This window comes from Parasteatoda tepidariorum, chromosome 11 (assembly GCF_982258835.1).
Source record: "Parasteatoda tepidariorum strain Cologne lab strain chromosome 11, Ptep-v5.0, whole genome shotgun sequence".
Lineage (NCBI taxonomy): Eukaryota > Metazoa > Arthropoda > Arachnida > Araneae > Theridiidae > Parasteatoda > Parasteatoda tepidariorum.
In genome coordinates, this window is record NC_141765.1 from 65460258 (window position 1) to 65481437 (window position 21180).

Consider the following 21180-nt stretch of genomic DNA (forward strand, 5'->3'; position numbering starts at 1 on the left):
AAGCTTATTGAAAAGTAACTACTGTATGAATATTGACAGTATTGAACTACCGTATAGTGTTATTGAATGCTATTCAAAACCCTTCGAAAGTTCTCCGAAAAAGAATTCTTCCTGGGCTAATATGTTATACAGCATAATTTAACTGAGTTGGAGAAATATTATTAGAAGTTAACCCAAACCTCATTGTGAGTAATCCATGCACGAAAAGTTATTTGTAATTTATTTTTAAATGGAATTTTTTTGTAAAAAACTTTTTCATTGTCAAATAAAAAGTATGTAACAAAAAAATTGTTACATTATTAGAATGAATAAAATGTTAAGTTTTCGAATCGAAGATTTCGTGTATTCATACTTTGAAATATTAATAATAGTTAATATTTGGCATGCATCTCTTAAAAAATACACAAATTTGCAAATACACAAATACAAAAATACACAAATGCAAAAATACACAAATACAAAAGTACACAAATATTAGTTTAAAAAAATTATTAAGTTTAATATTAGATTTTTATAGAAAATTGCCTTTCATCTTTATAATTAATCTAATTTCTTACATAAAATGCATAAAATGATGGAGGAAAAATTTTTAAAATAAGGTTAACAAATGTAAATAGATTTATCTAAATTCTGTAGAAAACGGAAAAAATGAACGACTCTGCATAACCTTTGATCCAATAATTGGATTTTCACGTACACTGTAAAGCATTCTCGAATTTTTAAGGACTTTTCTTGCATTTTTGATAGTTAAAAGCTGTTTTGTTCACAAAACGGTTTTCTCTGTTTTTCACTTTAATCATAAACGGAGGAAAACAGCCAATTCCAAATTCCATACAATTTTGCTTTCAGTAAAATAACTTTACATTTTTTTAAAATTATTTTCTATACTTGCTTTTACTTTTCAGCAATTATTTTATGGTTTTGAGCATCATATAAAAACATTTGCGATTCGACTTTGTTGCCAAATTGATACTCTACCTGATTATTAAAAGCCTTTAGATGTAATGTTTTCTTAAGTTAAGTAACCAGACATTTTTGTGAAGGGGAGTACTACAGTTTCTAACGTTATTACACTTAAATATAGTTTTAAATAGCAAAACGTTTAAGATTTTAAAGACGTTGGTAGGGAAAAAATGAGCGCTTCTCCCCACTTTTAGAGTTGATGACCTCTCGTCTAGAAGTTGAGCGCTACTCCCCACTTCTTCAGTATGGATGAGAGTTCAACCTCACTGATAAGCTCTTAGTAAGGATGATGTAGCATGGCTCTTTACATGCATGGTTTGGAATAAATATATGCTTCTAAACCTTTTGGGGATTTATTTCTTCCCAACTACGTATATATTTGAAAATTTTAACGCTAACTTTTAAATCTGAAACAAGTGTCAAATGAATTCCTTATTGCAAAAAAATTGCAAAAAATTCACAAAGCGTTCTCCATTATGTTAACCATATATATGCTCTTTACGTAGCACGGTTTAGACTAAACAATTGCTTCTTCAATTTTTTTTAGTGTTTATTTCTTCAGATATATGGGTATTTTTGAGAAATTTGACTTTTACCTTGTAATCTGAAACAAGTTTCAAATGAATTTCTCATTGGTAAAAGTTACAAAAAAATAGCATAATGTCCTCCATTATATTAATTATACACATACACTTAGCGTAGAATTGCTCTAACAGAAAGTTGCTTCTTAAAACTTTTGGGTATGTATATTTTTTACATAAATGGGTATTTATAAAAAAGCTGACGCTCACCTTTTAATCTGAAAAAAGTTTTAAAAGAATTCCTCAACGCAAAAAATGATAAAAAAATTTTTACGAAATCTTCTGCACCTTTTTAATTATATATATGCACTTCACGTGGCATAGTTTGGACTAAAGAAATGCTTCTTAAAAATTTATGCATACTTATGAATGAAATTATGAGCATACTTATATAAATAAAGGACATTTTGAAAATTTTTTAAAATTTTTTGCTATGAGGATTTTATCTGAAACTTGTTTCAGATTTCAAAGTAAGCGTCAAATTTCTCCAAAATACTATTATATTTGAAAAAATAAATACCAAAAATTTTTATGAATCATATGTTTAGTCCAAATCATTCTAGGTTAAGAGCATTAATATAATAACATAATGAAGGTAAAATTGCAAATATTTATAATTTTTTTGCAATGAGGAAATCATTTGAAACGTGTTCCTGATTTCAAAGTGAGTGTCAATTCTTTTCAAAAATACCCATATGTGCCAAGAGATAAGTAATCAAATGTTTTAAGAAAGATTTGTTAACTCCAAACAATGTGTATAATTGACGAAAAGGAGGACAATTTGCGAAGTTTTTATAAAATTTTTGCCTTGAGGAACTCATAAAATGCTAAATTAAGATTGAAAAATGAAAGTCAATTCTTTCAAAAATGCCCGTATTTGTCAAAAAATATGAACTCAAAATTTTTATGACGCAATTTTTAGTTCAAGCAATGCTACGTAATGAGCATATATATACAAATAAAGGAGGATACTTAGTAAATTTTTTGTTGTGTTTTTTAATGAGAAATTTATTTGAAAACTAATTGAGTTTACAAAGTAAGCATCAAATTTTTAAAACATATCCATAGATGTGAAGAAATAAATGCTAAAATTTTTAAAGACATTTAAACTAAAGATTTTTCTTCACAATGAAACGCTAAAGCTACAGTGACTCAGATTATATAGCGTAGGAACCCAGGTTCGAATCTCAACCTTTGACAGATCATACAAATTTCTTCGCGGCTCGCGCCGACAATAATGCTGACAAAGTTATTTTATAATGTTGTTAAGACAGAGTTTGCTTGTTAAAAAATGAAATTTGTTTGTTAAAATAACAGTAATTTTCTGCTTAAAAAACAGGTGACGTTTTTTAAATAACAATAATTTCTATTGAATAAATGTTTTTAAACTGGCACACCAGCTGACAGTTTCTTTTCGTTAATGTTAAAGAATTTTTATCTTATTTACAGTGTATTAAGACTCAATCATGGCGTTTTGAAGAGGTGACTGAAAATATGCTAATTAGTTAGTGCAGACGATACTTTAAGTTACGAAATAAGACATTAAAACGTACTTTGAATAAGCTTATTTTTTGAAGGATTTGAATTTTTGACTAAAAGTATAAGGGGTACACTGTAGAAAAACAATATGCTAAATTTAAGAAGAAAAAAAACTGGCAGCTGGTGTGCCACTATAAAACCGTTCATTTCAAATACAATTTATTAATGAAAATTATTACATTATTTAATAATGGATACCTGTTTCTAAAGCTGTTATTTTAACAAACAAAAAAAAAACTTCGTTATTTCGACAAAAAAATTTCAATATCATCCCGAAATGTTTTCGGAAACGGGAAAATTTTTAGCACACAATTAAAAAATGCTCTTATCCAGAGATAATTCCATGCAAGAAATAGTTTTTGATTATTATTCATTATTTTTTTATTAGTCGAAAAATTTCAAATTGTAGGATATAAAAATTCTAACATTATTTTAAGGGATGTAATTTTCTAAGGCAAAATACAGAAATTTAACAAAATCGGTTCAATAGTTCCTGAGAAATCGATTTTTGAAGCAGCTGTGTATTTAAAATTCAATTTCTCAGAAACTATTCGACCGATTACCTTTAAATTTTGTATTTTGCTTTATATAATATTTTGCAAGATGATGCAAACATTTTTATACTTGCCAATTCAGAAATTTTTCAGCTATTATGAAGTAAAATAGTAAAAAATACTAAATATTTTCATATTTATTAAAAATTAATTTTCTGCCTAGATTTCTTTTTTTTTAAATAAATTTTCTAAAGTTTTGCAATACTTTTTTCATTCACTTAAAAATTTTCCCATACATGGTAAAATAAGCAAACGGTAAGATTCTCATTAAGGGGTTCAAATTTTGGATCACTCTTCTGACCAGCCGAACTATTGGGACAATATTTCTCGAATTGAGACTACCCCCTAAACTTTGAGGGTCAAAAATATGCATTTATTCAGAAAAAGTACGCTTTTATGACTGATTTGGCTACTGAAAATATCGAATCCGCTAACTAATAATAATATCTGAGGTTACCCCCTCAAACCATGATGATTGAGTTCTAGTACGTGAAGATCCGATCGTTAGATCAAAAGTTATTCAGGGTGATTCGTTTATTTTTTCTTTTTTTTTAAGTGTACTGTTCATAAATGATATATAAAAATAACATAATATAAGAAATTATTGAAAAAATGTCTCAGACTCAGCCCCCCTCCCTATAAGTTGTCCTCTAAACCACAGTGGTCAACTTAGACAGATTTTACTGTATTATAAAATTTGCAAAATGACTCTATGTCGTTTAACTTTTTTCCTTTTGACCACAGCCTTCAAACTATCCAATCACTATCGAGCTCAGCAGAAGACACTGCACTAAATTGGAAGAAATTGATAAGTAATTTATTTATTTCCCTTCAGACTTTATATAATTCTAAAATTTCATTCGCATTTTCCCAGCCTGGTGACGAATTTGGAAATTACTGTTTTTCAAATTAAAGAAGCCATTTTTTAAACAGTCTGTCGCAACAACCTGAGAAATCTTTAAAATTAAAGTTTTTAGCATTTCAGTTTACAGTATGTGCTAATTATTAATACTGTAAAATATTTTAATGCAATTAATATGCTGTCACTAATATAAAATAATTTCCAAATGCTTCAAATCTGTAACGTTTGGAGGAGACATTAAAAAAAGTTACCACTGTTGGAATGGAAAAAAAATTAGTACTGTTGAAATGGGGGAAAATACTACTGTTGGAATGAGAAAAAATTACTATTGTTGGATTAGGAAAAAATTTACTACTGTTCGAGTGAGAATAAACGACTATTGTTGGAATGGGAAAAAATTACTATTTTCTAAAGGGGAAAAAATTACTACTGTTGGAATGGGAAAAAATTACCATTGTTGGAATGGGGAAAAGATTACTACTGTTGGAGTGGGAATAAACGACCATTTTTGGAATGGGAAAAATTACTATTGCTCTAATGGGGAAAAAATTACTACTGTTGAAATAGGGGGGGGGGGAATTGCATTATGTGCTAATTATTAATATTATAAAATAATTTAATCCAATTAATATGCTGTGTGTTAATTCCAATTTCCAAATGTTTCAAATCTGTTACGGTTGGAGGACATTAAAAGAAATACTACTGTTGGGATGAGAAAAAACTACTTTTGTTGGATTGGTAAAAAATTACTACTGTTAGAGTGGGAAAAACAACTATTGTTGGAATGGGAAAAAATGACTATTGTTAGAATGGGGGAAAATTACTACTGTTGGAATGGGGGAAAATACTACTGTTGGAATGAGAAAAAACTACTTTTGTTGGATTGGTAAAAAATTACTACTGTTAGAGTGGGAAAAACAACTATTGTTGGAATGGGGAAAAATTACTATTGTTAGAATGGGGAAAAATTCTACTTTTGGAATGGGAAAAAATTACTATCGTTGGAATGGGGGAAAATTACTACTGTTAGAGTGGGAATAAACAACTATTGCTGGAATGGGAAAAAATTACTATTGTTCTAATGGGGAAAAAATTACTACTGTTGGAATGGGAAAAAATTACTGCTAATGGAATGGGGAAAAAACTACTACTGTTGAAATGGCGGGGGGGGGGATTACTACAGTTGTTTGCTGTAGGCAAAGATTATAACCTGGAACTATCATTGCTAGCGAACCAAGTCATTCCTCTCCACGCTTTTTATCTGCATGGACGCGATTGGTGAAAAAAATTAAAATTTCTCGACAATTTGTTTCACAATAAGAAACCCCATTCTGATGTGTAAATTTTCCTGTCACTTTACCAGAGCTACTTTTTTACTAAAGACATATTTCAGTAAGACACAGTAAGCTTACGCGTCAATTTTTTTTCCTGCTTGCTTCTACAGCAGTGCATATTTTCAAAACTTGAAATCAGTTGATCTCAGGAGAGGACAGCTCTAAGTAAGACGGATTGCCTTCCAAAATGGGCCTGAATCAGTTTGAAAAAATTTCAAACTCTATGGAAATGAGGCTTCTCTTTCCATATTTCATTGGCGTCGTTGCCATGCAGTAGTGAAGAGAGACAAATATTCTATATGCAGATTGACGTTCAGAAACTGTCCGTCAGAAGCCACAAATCGCAAGCCTTCTAAGACAGAGATCCAATTTCGGAATACCCTCATCCTTCAAGCCCATCGCAGATTGATACCATCCCTTTCCAAAATGTCCCAAACCTTATTGGATTTCTCTTACACACATCCACCCACGCGCTGTCTTTCTTTTCTTTACCTTACCGCTAGTCGTCAAGAAATATGAATGATGTATAAAGGGGGTGTAAGCAACCAATTTCGAATTCGGAGCTCACTTCCGTTTAACTGAGAGTTGGTCTTCTTAGAACGAAAGATTTTCTCTTTTTTCATCTTTTTCCACCCTTCTTTTGATATGGTTCTCTTTTTTCTTCTTCTTCTTCTCTTTTCTCGATCTTCCTTTAAATATGTTATGTTCTGGGGACTTAAAGCTTGACATGTGGAGAATTTGGGAGAAAGAAAAATGGCTTGATGCGTGATACTGAAGGGGAAAAATGAAATGAAATAAAACGCAAACAAGTTCGCTGAAGTTGAAATTTAAGTTTATGCAAGAAAAATACAAAGGAAACAAGTGGGAAGGAGAAGGGAAGCATTTTATTATTGAGGTTCTCCTTTTTACTTGATTTTTTAAAAGACATCGGAAAACGAAAAGCTTTTTCGCGTTTAAAATTTCATTCTTCGTCTGGATACTCACTTTTCTGTTCACGTCAAATAAAATTTCCTTTAACAGAAAGCATTTCGAAAAATTATAATAATAAAATATTTAAATAAAATCTTCATCCACATCTACATTTGACAATCTTTTCGAAAGTTAACTTTTTTTTTTACTTTTATTGTCATTCTTTTTATGTTGTTGCGGTATTTGTCGTAAATTTTATTAAATTTGAAAAGCGAAAGACTTTTTGTTGCGAGTTTTTCATTTTAATTTAAAACACATGTTTCAAATATATGTATTCAAATAGTCCTAATTCATAAATTTTAACTTCTGATTTTTTTTTAAATACAGATTTTATTAGTTAAAAAATGTTTCGAATGAAAAAGATTCATACATCTCAAATATGTATCGGTAAATACAATTTTTTCATTGATGATTCTTCTATTCATTCAAACTTTAAGGTAACACATAATAGTGATGTTAAATACAATGTGAACTAGCGAATAATTAAATTTACTATAAAAGGTGCAAACTATAAATGTCTATAAGTAATGATTAACTTCCGGGCATTATTTAATTTATTACAGTAACATAATCAAAAAGTTTTGCAAATTTAATGTAACGTATTCGAAAGAAAAATTTCTTTTTCATGATTATGGTGCATTCCGTTATTTATTGTATCATTGTATAAGAAAATACTCAAAATATTTAAGTAAAACATATATATATATATATATATATATAATATATATATATATATATATATATATATATATATATATATATATATATATATATATATATATATATATATATATATATATATATATATATATATATATATATATATATATATATATATATATATATATATATATATATATATATATATATATATATATATATATATATATTTATATCTCATATATAGTATTATCTTATATATAGTATTTGCTAATAAACGTATTATTTTAAGTGAACCGTGCTACATGGCTCAGTTTAAAAGGCTGTCAGTTATTATTCAAAAAACATCCCATAATATTCAGTATAACTATTCTCATTAAACTATTATTCATCAGAATTATTACGATAAAAAGAATAATTGTTTGAGCGATGCTTTTTCATAAAAACTTCGTTTTACAATCGCAAAAAAGCTTTCTAAAAATAGTGGAAAATTATATTAAAAATAAATAAAACTTCTTGACTCATCAATTATAAAGTAAAAAATTCCAAGTAAGTAACAGGCTTTGTGTTACAAAATAAAATATTATAGCATATCTGAACACCAAAAATGGTGGCAACTAATTTACATCAAAGTGATGTTCCACTGAGATTTTACTTCCTTAAAACCAAGTGTAGTTCCTGCTGTTGTTAAGAACTAAGAGTTCTTTTACACTTCTGGGTGTAAAGTAGTCGCCACCATTCACATATTCCTCAACACTAAAATTTATAATTACTGTAACATTTAATACACATAAGAGTCAATAAAATTATTTTTATACCATGAAGTAAGAATCATTAACCTAAGATGCGTATACAAAATATTTCTTAAAATAAAATTAGTTAATCGTCGAGCATACACACAGCAGAGAAGTAATATTAATATGTATTCGTGCTAGGCCTAACAGAACCAGCGTGATTAAAAGTTAAATAGCGTTAAATAATTTTATACAATAGTCAGATTTCTGTAAATCTTCTTGGAAACACATTAATATATTTGTTATACTAAAAACGTGAATTAATTTTATAATAGCTTACATGATCAGTTTGCCAAATCAATCCAGCAAGAATATTGAAATTGTTTGGCAAATAACCGACCACAATCAATATTTTTTCTCAATCAGTAAAGATGATTGAAATTTCCTTGCTATTAAATATGTTATGATCAGTTTGCCAATTCAATCCGACAAGAAATTTAAAAGTACTTACCAAATAATCGACTATGATCTTGATATTTGCTCTCTTGTAAGTATTGGGGTCGAAAACTAAGCCTATTTAGGCTTCGATCTCCTCTTAATAGTTCGAAATTTAAAAAAAGTTCATATCTTTAGAAATAATGTTGATGATTAAGTAAGCACATTAAATATGTGGAGCTGGAGTCTTCTGTCATCGATTATAATAATTTTAACGCAAATAAAATCTCACTTTGCCTTTATTTTACAAAATTTACGAAACATTCAAATACGACATTCCTCCTACCTGTTGGTGTAAACTTATCAATTATTGGTGTTTAGACTTAATTAAACCCTTTAAAGTGTGCATAAATGCTCGATACGACTTTAATTTGAAATAATAAAAAAAAAATTTTGCGTTTTATGACACCAAATTCGGATCGATGTTACATCACAATTTTTAAAGGATTCATTTTCCCAAAAATATTCACTTTTAAGTGAACGGTGTACTTTATGGTCGTTGTATGAAGTATACATATTTCATTTCTACATATTTAATGTGGAAAGTAAATTTTATAATGTGTTTTAGAAAAATAATAAAATAAAGATCTTTATTTAATGTCTCTGTTTATATTAAGTGACTAAAATATACCTATATATTACCAATCCACTGCGGAATTAAAATTGGAAAAAAGGTTCTTAGATAACCTTTTTCTTAATTTTAGGAGGAAATAAGGAACAAATTTAAAGATTTATACTTTTCTTTTTAGAACAATAAATATTGTATTCAGAAAATAATTTAATATCTGATAAAAAAATATTGCCACAGTATTATTTTTTTAGTTTGCCATTAGTGTGTGGTATCATTCCATCACAACACTATATTAATCTTCCAGAATTACCTCAGAATAATATTATTAAATAACATTTTCAATTATTCCCTAAAAATAACATTACTCTCTAAGTTTTTTAAATAAAGTAAAGTAAAATATTGCCTAAAAAGTGAATTGTTATAAGTTGTCCTCGTGCATGAATATATATCTGTATATGAATGATTTTAAAACTGAATCCTGCCTAACTACTATTTTCAAATTTAAATAAATATGTCATTCCTTCTATCATTCCTCCATGAAGAAAGTTGCCATGGATAGGAGGCGCTTGTGTTTGTCAGCTGTTGAGGCATTCAAGGCCAGCAAGGGGCTGCTGCGCTGACAAAGAAGAAGAAGATTCCTTCACTACTGTAGTAAATAAGGGAATGAAACTAAATTGAGAGGTGAGGGAATATTTCTTAAGTTTTAACTATTAAAAATATAAGTCTTTAAAGTATTAAATCATTACTTAAATTTTTTTTGTCTTAATAGAATTAGAAGCCACAATAATATTAGAAATTGCGAAGAAAATAATATAAAATACAATTAGAGTAATTTATTCATGATTTCATGAATATAAAATGACTGTTTTTAAGAGAATAACTCATTTGTAATAAAAGTGAAAAGAGTGCAAACAATTCCGTATCAGAAGACATACTATAGTTAGTTTGTCGAAACTCAAAATTTATTTTAAATCAAAAGCTGCTGAAAAAATTATAAAAACGGAAACGAAGTGTACTACATAAACTTACTATTAGCCAAGATTTAAGAACTTTTGACTGTTAATTCTTTATAAGACTGTTAAATTAAAAAAAAATAATAAAAAAAGTTTAATTTTTTCACAATGCCGGAGTGCTTGAGATTGAATGATTGTTTTTTTTCTTCTTAAATATTCAGAGTATTTGCAAAGTTCTCGAAATGAAATCAGTAACTTAGACATGTTTAAAAGCTATCTTATTGCAAAAGCTGACTACCACACAAATACTGAAATCAAAATATTTTCTACGATTTATTTGAGCGATCATGTAAATTGCATTATATAAGATTTGCATTTTTTTATTTACTCCTTGAAATTCATGAACTGTTATTCAAATTATTTTTCATCATTCTCCAAAAAAGATATTTACTTAAAAAAAGTAAATAAAGCATGATGAAACGAAGAAGAAAAGGAAACATGATGGCGTTTGGAGTCAAGGTACAAAGAAATCAAAATATGAAAGATCGTCTTTCAGAAAAAGATTTTAAAATATATTTTCATTCGGGGGTCTCAAAAGAGAAAGAAACCATAAAAACTTATTTTACATAAATTTATAATGTACAAAAAACTTTATCTTTCCGCATTCTATAGCATTGCTTTCTTTATTCAAAGACTTGTACAATTGAAAAGTAATCTCTAGTTTCAAAAGTTGTTTTTATATTAATACTTAAGGGAAGATCTTTTTGAGAGTATTGAGTAAGTATATTTCAAAAGATAACTTGATCCAGACCTATATATATATATATATATATATATATATATATATATATATATATATATATATATATATATATATATATATATATATATATATATATATATATATATATATATATATATATATATATATATATATAAGTATATATATAATATATATATATATATATATATATATATATATATATATATATATATATATATATATATATATATATATATATATATATATATATATATATATATATATATATATATATATATATATATATATATATATATATATATATATATATATATATATATATATATATATATATATATATATATGGGTCATTCTCACGAAAACTGTCATTTTTCAGTTCATAAAATCCCGAAAAAGTAAAGTGAATAAAAAGCTCTGAAACATTTTATATTATTAGAAATATGTAATGGCATTATAAAGAAAGTATATATCCTATAAAATATACTTAATATTTAAATAAGTTAATTTTTTAAATAATTAATTTATAATTAATTAATTTATAATAATTAATAATTAATTAATTAATTTAATAAATAAATTAATTAATTTAATAAATTAATTTATTAATTTTTTAATTTATTTTTCAAATTAATTAATAAGTAAATTAATTATTTTCACTATTTAAAAAGTGAGGGAATGACGCTAATAATGAGGGAATGATATTTTATTTTAGTACATGTTTTTATCTAAGTTACATCTACCTAAAGTTTGAAAATGATAACATACTAAGTATATCTAATATTTATTATAATTTACTCTTATATATTAATAGTTTTTACAGGTTTGGGAAATAAAATTGGCCGGCATGATTGAACAAAAAAAAAATTTAATAATATACTCATCTTGAATCATTCCCTCACTTCAGCGTCATTCCCTCACTTTATACACTAGTGAGGGAATGACGAATTCAGTAAAATTTAAAAATAACAGTTAGGCCTAATTAATTTCTGAAGTCAATCACATACAATTATATTCATACAAGAAAGCAACATATAATTATCCACTTTCTCGATGAAGTTGTATTTTATTTTACTCTAAAAAATAACATGAGGGAATGACAAATGTAAAAAATTTTACCTGGTTTGATTCATTCAAATTTATTCCACAGCAAGGCTTCTTTAAGTTGAAGATGGAAACATACTGCAATTTTGTTCTATGATGCCAGTTGTTAACTTCTGAAGTTTTTATTAAAATATTTTTATTCTAAGAAGATTGCAGGTGAAAAGAACATTGTTGTGAGGGAATGACGCGAAACACTAGGGACAAAGTTTAAAATAGGGCTGTGTTAATATTTTTTATCAGAAATCAAATTTAAAATTGATTTTCTGAATTCTATATTTTAGTATTCTGAAATAAAATACACGAATTTGTAAAATTTTTTTTTTTTATTTCAGTAACAATTTTTTTCTTTTTTTAAATCAGCAGTGGGGACAAGTGAGGGAATGATATATTGGTATATTTTAATTACCTAAAATAAATAAAAAATAAAAATTGATTTTTTTTTATTCTTTTGTTAGCTTGCATTCTGAAGGACACTTTCCCTGAATTTTTTTTTTCGTAAGCTGTAAAACAAACATAAAATATACTGGGGACATGAAAATGACTGTTTTTGTGAGAATGACCCATATATATATATATATATATATATATATATATATATATATATATATATATATATATATATATATATATATATATATATATATATATATATATATATATATATATATATATATATATATATATATATATATATATATATATATATATATATATATATAGTAGCACAATTCATTATTTGAATTAGTTACTCGCTTTACAGATTGGTTTTTAAGAAGAATATGCGTAAATTACTATAGAAAAATTGTTACAATGAATTTAAAAAAAATGCCATTATCATCATAATAGAAGGTAAGGAAGGTTACCCAGGTAGGTTAAAAGACTAAACCTAATCTTAGCAATAGTGTGTCCCTGAGTGCATTTGTGCATTTTTTATTTTCATATCTTTGTTTTTTCACTTTTCAATTTGAATTTTTTGTTTCCGTGTTTTCAATGTGTTTCGTCAAGATTTTGCTGATTTTATTTTTCAAATTCAAATATGTGTATATGTCGCGGGGATATGATAAAAATAGAGATTTGATTAAATCCTTTGAGAGTTGTTGTTAATTTACGTCGCACTAGAGCTGCGCAATGGGCTATTGGCGACGGTCTGGGAAATATCCCGGAGGATGATCCGAAGACATGCCATCACAATTTTCATCCTCTGCGTAGGGGATGGCACCCCCGCTTCGGTAGCCCGACGACCTGCGTGCGAAGTCGAGCACTTCACGGTAGCACAGTTTATCGAGGACCAATACCGCACACCCTCGGTCCCTACGCAGACTGATCCAAGTGGTCACCCACCCGCACACTGACCGTAGCCAGTGATGCTTGACTTCGGATCCACTGCGGGACAAAGACAGATGTTACACACACACACAGATGTTAAAATAATATTCACAGATGTTAAAATAACTGTTTTGCGATTTCCTCTAGGAAAGTAAGTGACTTAATCAAATCCTTTAACTGTTTTAGTAAAAAGAAGAAATAATACTACTTAGATTTTATAGCTAATGTAATTTATCGCTTTATATAAATATCCGCAAGTTATTAGTAATAATAACCAAGCAAGCCAGTTAAAGTGACTTATCTATCAGAATTAATCAGATTTACCGGTTATTACTAATAATTACCAATGAAGTTTGGTCACTGTAATCATTTTCAACTAGAGATTTCCATTAAGCATATGGAACGGTAATTTCCCTCTCAAACAATTAGACAATATCAGTTGTTTGTTTAATTCAGTTGCAGATAGCCGCATTTTTTATGTACTGTTCATTTGTTGTGCGAATACTTTGTGCTAGAAGGTACTGATTTTCTTTTATTTTTAAGTTCTTGTGTTATTTAAGGCACTTAGCCTTAAAAGAATACATCAGTGTTGAGTTTTCCGGTCAAAAGTGTACCGGGAAAAGGCACTTAGCATTAAAAAAACCATCAGTATATGGCTCTCATTTCTGTTGATTAATCCTATTATTAAAAAAGCAATAAAGAGCGATTATTATTAGCAGCCGTATTCTATACCCTAATATTTCATTATAATGTTATTAAGATTTCAAAAATTGTAATTCATCAATAAATATAATGACATAAATCTTTTTACGCTATTATTTTAAATTAAAACATAAGTAAAAGTTCGTATGCTTATTTCATCTTTTGTTTTATTTCATATTTGTTATTTTCATCCAACTTTTTATTTCATCCTTTTTCTAAAACAGTTAAGGAATGTGATCAAATCGCTTTCTTTAGAGAAATTGTTATTTTAACAGCTTCCGTTAATTTATTATCTCCCTTAGGAATTTGATAAAATCTACGCTTTCATTATTTCTCAGCATTTTCTATTTATTACCTATAAAAATACTTAAAATAACTTATAGCACTTATTATTACTTATAATAAAATTACTTGCTATAGTCTATGAAAAATGATTTTGTTCTCGATATTTTCATTTAATTAATGCCTACTACTAATTATTGAAACCATTGAGATTCAAAATTAGTTCATAAAAATCATTTCAATAGAATGAATTTATTTAAGGCATTCGGAGTTTTTTAATTTTATTTAAGGATAAATTGATTGTAGGTTTCTGTAGATTGATTACAGGTTAGCAAGTTAACCGTAGGTTTTTATAAAATAATAAGGTGTAATTTTTAATTAACACATAATTTGTAATTAACTCAAATTCAGGAGTGATAATCATTGAGCCTCATTTATTATTACTAGTTATTATTACTCCAATATTAATGAATAATTATACATTATATTTTGATAATGCGTATTTATTGATTTTATTTAATCATTAGTTATTAACTACTTATTAGAAGCTAAATTTTATTCATTTTTATTAATTTATAGTGGCTATTTACTTTAATAAATCTTCGCTAGTTATTAAATTTACCCAAGTATTAGTGTTCTGAAGTTATTCAAACTTTTCTCAGTTATAATTTTTTTTAAATTCCAGCTACTCCTAACGTACAAAGATCTTTTCGACCTAGTAAACCTAGACACGATTTCCTAAATTAGACTGTTGCTTTTAAAATATTTATAATAGGAAAAAAATTTAAAGTTTTGAGGAGGAAAAACCAGTTGTTGCAACTAATTTTATTTGACAGGAAAACATTCGACAATTTCTGGTATTAGTTCAAAACATTTGTAAGTAATAATGTTATTTTAAATTATATTTCTTTCATATTTATTGGTTTACTGTCTGAAATGCCATCTGACGTAAAATGTTTGACCTAAAAACAGTAACTGTAGGCCCTGTTATGTGAATGTGCTGTAATCTATTTTAAACCTTTTTACCTTCATAAATTTTTGAAAAACGTAAGAACCTTCTTTGAATATGCATATGTTCAGAATGATATTAAACAGAAATCATTTTAAAAATTTTTTTGCTTTTAATTGTATTTTTAATTGGCTGGAAATTTATGTATGGTATCCAAAATCTTTTATCTTCTATTTCTACAAAATTAAATCAGCTATGATATTTAAACCACACCAAGTTATACAATGCCCAAAGTTAATTTGCAATTTTTCTTTTCTAAAAGAAAAGGAGAGACAATGTTTAACAACAAAACGTAAACTAAAGAAAACTGCTACAAACTCACACTATAGAGCAATATATTTCGTCGGAATTTCAATAAACAAACCGAAGAAAAATTAAGGGGTGGAGTTATATATTAGATTAGCATAATTACTTTGAACACCAGGTACGGTCAAAGGTTTATTTTATTACTTTCAGTATTTATGTGAAGAGAAGGCGGAGTCAAAGAGATAGGCCATCACGCATTGTGTTTTTGGCATGAAATCTCATATATCAGGTTTAATAACAATCTAAACAGGATCTAAAAACATGGAAACGAGTCAAAATTGATGTCGGCAACTTTTACCTTTTTATGTTCACGTGTTTAAATCTTTAATAATTCGTTAAAAGCCTTTTTTTTAAGTAATAACTTTGTTATAATATTTGAAACATAATTGCTTAACGATTTGGAACTAAATGTAACAATCACTGTTTAATAGTATATGAAAATAGTGTGTTAGGTAGAAAGCGTATTAAAGTGGTACATACTGTGAAACATACTGGCATTTCCAGCTACGTGTACATACCGTGTACATACCTGTACTACTTTTAAATGAATGTGATTGTAATAAAATACGAATTGTATGTAAATTCAATTACCTAAACCAGTGATTTCCATTTTTTTCGGATGCGGAAACCTAAAAAATCAACCTTTTTTCGGCGAAACCTCGATTTTATAAATAAAGTTTATTAAGGTCATTGTGAACGTTATAACCTATAAAATAATACTTTTAAAATATATAATTAGAGAAACGATGATTTTTCATTGTTTTATATAATCTTAAATTCGTTTTTATGTCAGACAATTAAATTTGCAGTCCTTCTGCTATATTTAGTATAGTTAATGATTTGTTTGTGGTGTATATATATAAGCTGAAAACGAACAAAATAAGCCTAATTATAGTTTAGTTCGACATGAAAACTTAAAAGAACTGATAAAAAAAATTGAAAATGGTTATTAGGGAAATAAATTTCTTTATAGAAAATTTTATAAATTTATTTCGATTTGAAAAGCGTGATAAGAAATTCTAGAGCAATATTTTATAAATGCTTATTCTTTTCATAATTTGTTCAATGTATTGTTATTAGAAATATATTTTGTTTAACAAATGTCATTTCTACTTCAATTGCGTTTTACTTGAAATAATTTCATAAAAGCAACCGAATGATTAAATAAGCAATGGATTATAGGTTGGATTTGAATATAATTGGGGGCTTCAAAACTCATCACTAGTTTTAAAAATTACGAATTCCCCATTCAAAAAATTTATTTTATTCATTTATCTAACTTTTTGTCTTTTTCATAATTTTCATTATATCCCTCATTTTTAACGAAACAATTTAACGAAGCACACATGGAGTAAAAAAGTTTTTTTTTAAATTGTATTTAAATTAATAAAAAGCCTTTAATTAATAAATAAAATAAAGAAAGTTAGAAAACATATTAAAATTTAAATTTAATCTGATAAAGAGGCTTATTAATAAACAAAATGAAACAATCTGAATAAATAAGAAAACAGAATAAAATTAAACATCATAGGCAATGTGCATATTCCATGGCCTGAAAACTTTTTCACTATGTTAAAGGTTATATACGATCAGTACAACGGAAAAAGAAGGGAATAGTCATTGAATATTTTTGATTTATAATTAAAAAAAAACATATATTAAGTTGTTACCTTCATAGCTCAAGAAGATCTTAAAATTTATGTCTGCGATTTTCTATATTTTCTCATAATATTTTTGAGAAATTTGGTAAAATAGAATTATTTCGTTGTAAAGTATGTAATTTATAAGTTATCTTAAGGTTGAACTGATTCTTGAGTTTGTATACTTTCTACAATTTGATTTTGGTTAGTCAAACATCTCTTAGATATTAAATATTTTAAACTAAAATTGTACTGATACTTGTGTTTGAAAACCCCTTTACAATTTGATACTGGTTTGTCAAATACGATTTAATGTTAAATTTTTTTATTGATGCTTGTGTTTTTACCTTTATACAAACTGATTATTGCATACCTATTCATGTTAAAAATTTTATATTAAGGTTATACAAACACCTGTATGTTCAATCATTTCACAATCTGAATCTGGCCAACCCATCAATATTCAATGCTAATTTACTACATTCATGATTCTTTCCTAATTTTTACAGCTCCTCTCTATAAATCTGAAGAAAAACATTTTTTGAACAAAAACATCATCAATTGATATAGAAAAGTGTTTTTTCTTTTTACGTACGAATCTTCTTATTGAAGTGATTTTGTAACAAGCTTTTAAAAAAAGTTATTTAACTTATGTTCTCTACTACGTAAAATATTTAGCTCAGACAAAAAATGAATGAAACATGATTTCTCCAGTTTATTGGAATACTATTTCAACCGGTAACTATGACAGCAGTTCATAATAAATATTTAAACTACAAGCATAAAACAAACCAAACAACAAACATATATTCCAAATTTCTCAATGCGAAGGCGTTAAAGTATAAGACATAAACTTTTCAGGGAATGTAAATTGATAAAAATCAATTGCGTGTTCTATAATAAATGAAAAAAAAATATTACACTCAGCTATTGAATGAATTGTACTTGTTTCTGATTTATTTCGAGTTGTGTTTTTTTACAATTTAAGTTCTGCATTTCACAAATAGCTTGAATGAATTTTGTGTTACAATTAAGAGAGTAGAATTTAAAGACTGGGAATACTTTTTCTTTCATCTTTCTAACTCACTTCTTGAGTCACAGAGAAAAAACACGCATTAGAAATGAAGTTATTTTGAATAAAATACAATAAAAGCCAGAGAGTGTAGAGTCTTTGTTGTTTCTGTCAGTAAATTTCTCAATAAAATACAGTTTTCATAATGTTAAACGGCGCTATCATAGAAATCACGTTATTAAACAGCCAAACACTGCTTTATTAGTTTATAACCAGGAACTTCTAGAACAAGCTTGAGGCAAACTATCTTTCATGGAGAAGTTTTTGATGAAACTAACCCACATTTGTATTACATGGAGAGGAACAATTAAAAATTATGAATGTACTTATGAATATACTTATACAATAGGATTCATTTAGGCACTCTGAGAAAAAAGGTATTTTATTTCAGATTTTATAACCATTGTTGAACAGCCGACTGCTCTTGTGAGTTTCCTGTGGGAGGACTTTTTTGATGGAACTAACACGCATTTGCGTTACATGGAGAGGGAGACCACGAGAACCTCCCACGGTTAGCCTGACGGCAAGTGGACACTATCCCGTGATCCGTCTACCACTGAGGATATTTCACGTCTGCACTGGGGTCGGTGCAAGCCGGATGCGGAATTCGTATCGATCAGCCATTGCCGGGATCGAACCCCGGTTCACCTCATTGTAAGGCTAACGCTCTATCACCTGAGCCATCGCAGCTCTAGAGATGATATTTGAATAATTTCTTTTAAAATAGCGGAATTTACTTTAATTTAAAAAAATAATATGTTCTAACGTTGAATGTAGGCTGTATCGTAACCACCAGCTTTCACCCATATTTTCAGAATCTTTGTCGAAAATGAAGACGAAACAGTTACCTATTAATTGTCAAAAATGTAAGCTTATAGGAAAACAGAAAATCTAATAAAATTTGTTAGAATCACCAACAAAGAATAGAAAATTCAAAACCCTTTGTTTATCAAAATAGACAAAAAAGTTTTAAAAGGTGATTATGAGAAATACCTCAAATTTTATGAATCAAGTAAACTGGTCATATTTCTTCGCTAGTGGTCCAACTGATATTGATGACGCTTTTTTATATTACTCAGTTAAATTTTATTTTACGACCCATAATGTTAACTTAACCTTTTAAATTTATTCTAAAAATATATAAGTCCCTGCAAAATGGACATGATATTCATTTGAGTCAGAAACAATATCGACATAATAGAAATAAAAATTAGATTTAACTATTTTCTAAAAATAAAGCAATTGTTATTTTGTTTATAGCAGTATTTGCACTTTATCAAACTTGATGTTTCAAACAAGCAATGTATCAAACAATGAAAAATTTTATCTCTTTTTTTTTTTTTTTTAGTTTGATAAGTGTGGAATGTGACCTACAGATACTTTTTGAAGTATTTATGCGAGAGAAACGATCGAGATGATGACGGCAGTAATTGATGAGCCCAAGATATTAACTCTCATACCAGTGATGTTGGGGGAGGAGGTACTGTCATCTGTAGCATCATTCTATGCGACGTCCCATCACTTACCTATTTTGAGTAACATTTTCTAAAGGCGGAATAATGAGACATATTGGAGAGTTTCCGATTATTTGCGATAGATAAAATATACCAGGATAAATGAAATGGCTTTTAAAATAAAGGATGATGGATAAAGAAATAAAATGATGATGAAAAATTATGCTTTTATCTATGAAATAAAGAAGCTTTTATATTCGATCTATTACTTTAAAATAAAGAGCTGTTATTTTCATTAAAATTTCTGTACTAAAAATGATGAAGAAAATACATGTTTAGGTGAACATTGAATATTTGTTTAAAAATTTTGTCAACATAACTGTAATTAAATTTTTTTTTTAACTAGATTGCATTTGTTCCAAATAAAACTTTTTCTCTTTGAAAATTATAAAATAAGTATATAAAATAAATCAAAAAAGTAATTTGGAAGTCAAAATGTTCTATATATAGAACAAAGTTTTTTTTTAGCCAGTTTCTATGGATAGTTGGATATAGTACCATGCGTGTTAATATAATCTAGAGTAAGTTTTTGGATTTTTCAACTTCGGAAAAAAAATTCTCGTTGGGGTGTTTTTAACCTGTATCTGTTGAATTAATGATAAGAAGTAACCAGTCCAGGATCAAAATGATCAAAAACTGCAAAAACCTGAAATAATCTACGCAAAAAAGGGAGATTGGCTTTGAAATTAAAAGATGGAGAAATATAAAAATATTTCCTATAAACTGTATTTTTTTTTATCCAAACATAGGTTTGTACAAACATTGTTCCAAATATATGCTCACGTATTACGCACGCTTCTGTATTTAATGCAAAATTAAGGAAATGTATAATAAAAGTACATTTTTAGCTTTATTTATCATATCAGGATAAAAAAAAGTCTTCGTGAGCTAGCTTTAGTTGACTTAGTTGTTGGTACTTTGATAAATAATCAATTAAACTTTAAATATAACAAATTTAAGTTGCAATTTTTAATAGTATTTTGTGCATTGATTCTATATATCGTAAAATCAAATGAAAAATTATCAAACTATTTTTGCTTTTAAAGTTTTGTTTGAAAGGCCAAAATGCATGCAAAATATTAGGGTTTAAAGTAAAATGTCAAAAGCGGAAATCTCAAGAATTAAAAGATAACATGAGTTTATAAAAGAGGAGCACTGTCAAATTTGTATATGCAAATATTTTTATGAATGAAAATTAATTAATTACTTATTAGTTTGAGAAACTTAAC

General features: G+C 27.3%; 1 long non-coding RNA gene across 1 annotated transcript in view; it reads left to right on the forward strand.

Moving 5' to 3' along the window:
• Positions 1 to 20093, forward strand: part of LOC139427062 (uncharacterized) — a 124422-nt gene extending 104329 nt beyond the window's left edge. Inside the window, exons 3-4 of the long non-coding RNA XR_011638220.2 lie at positions 9805 to 9943; positions 19786 to 20093. This is a non-coding gene — a long non-coding RNA (uncharacterized LOC139427062). The remainder of the gene's footprint in view (positions 1 to 9804; positions 9944 to 19785) is intronic.
• The last annotated feature ends 1087 nt before the right edge of the window (positions 20094 to 21180 follow it).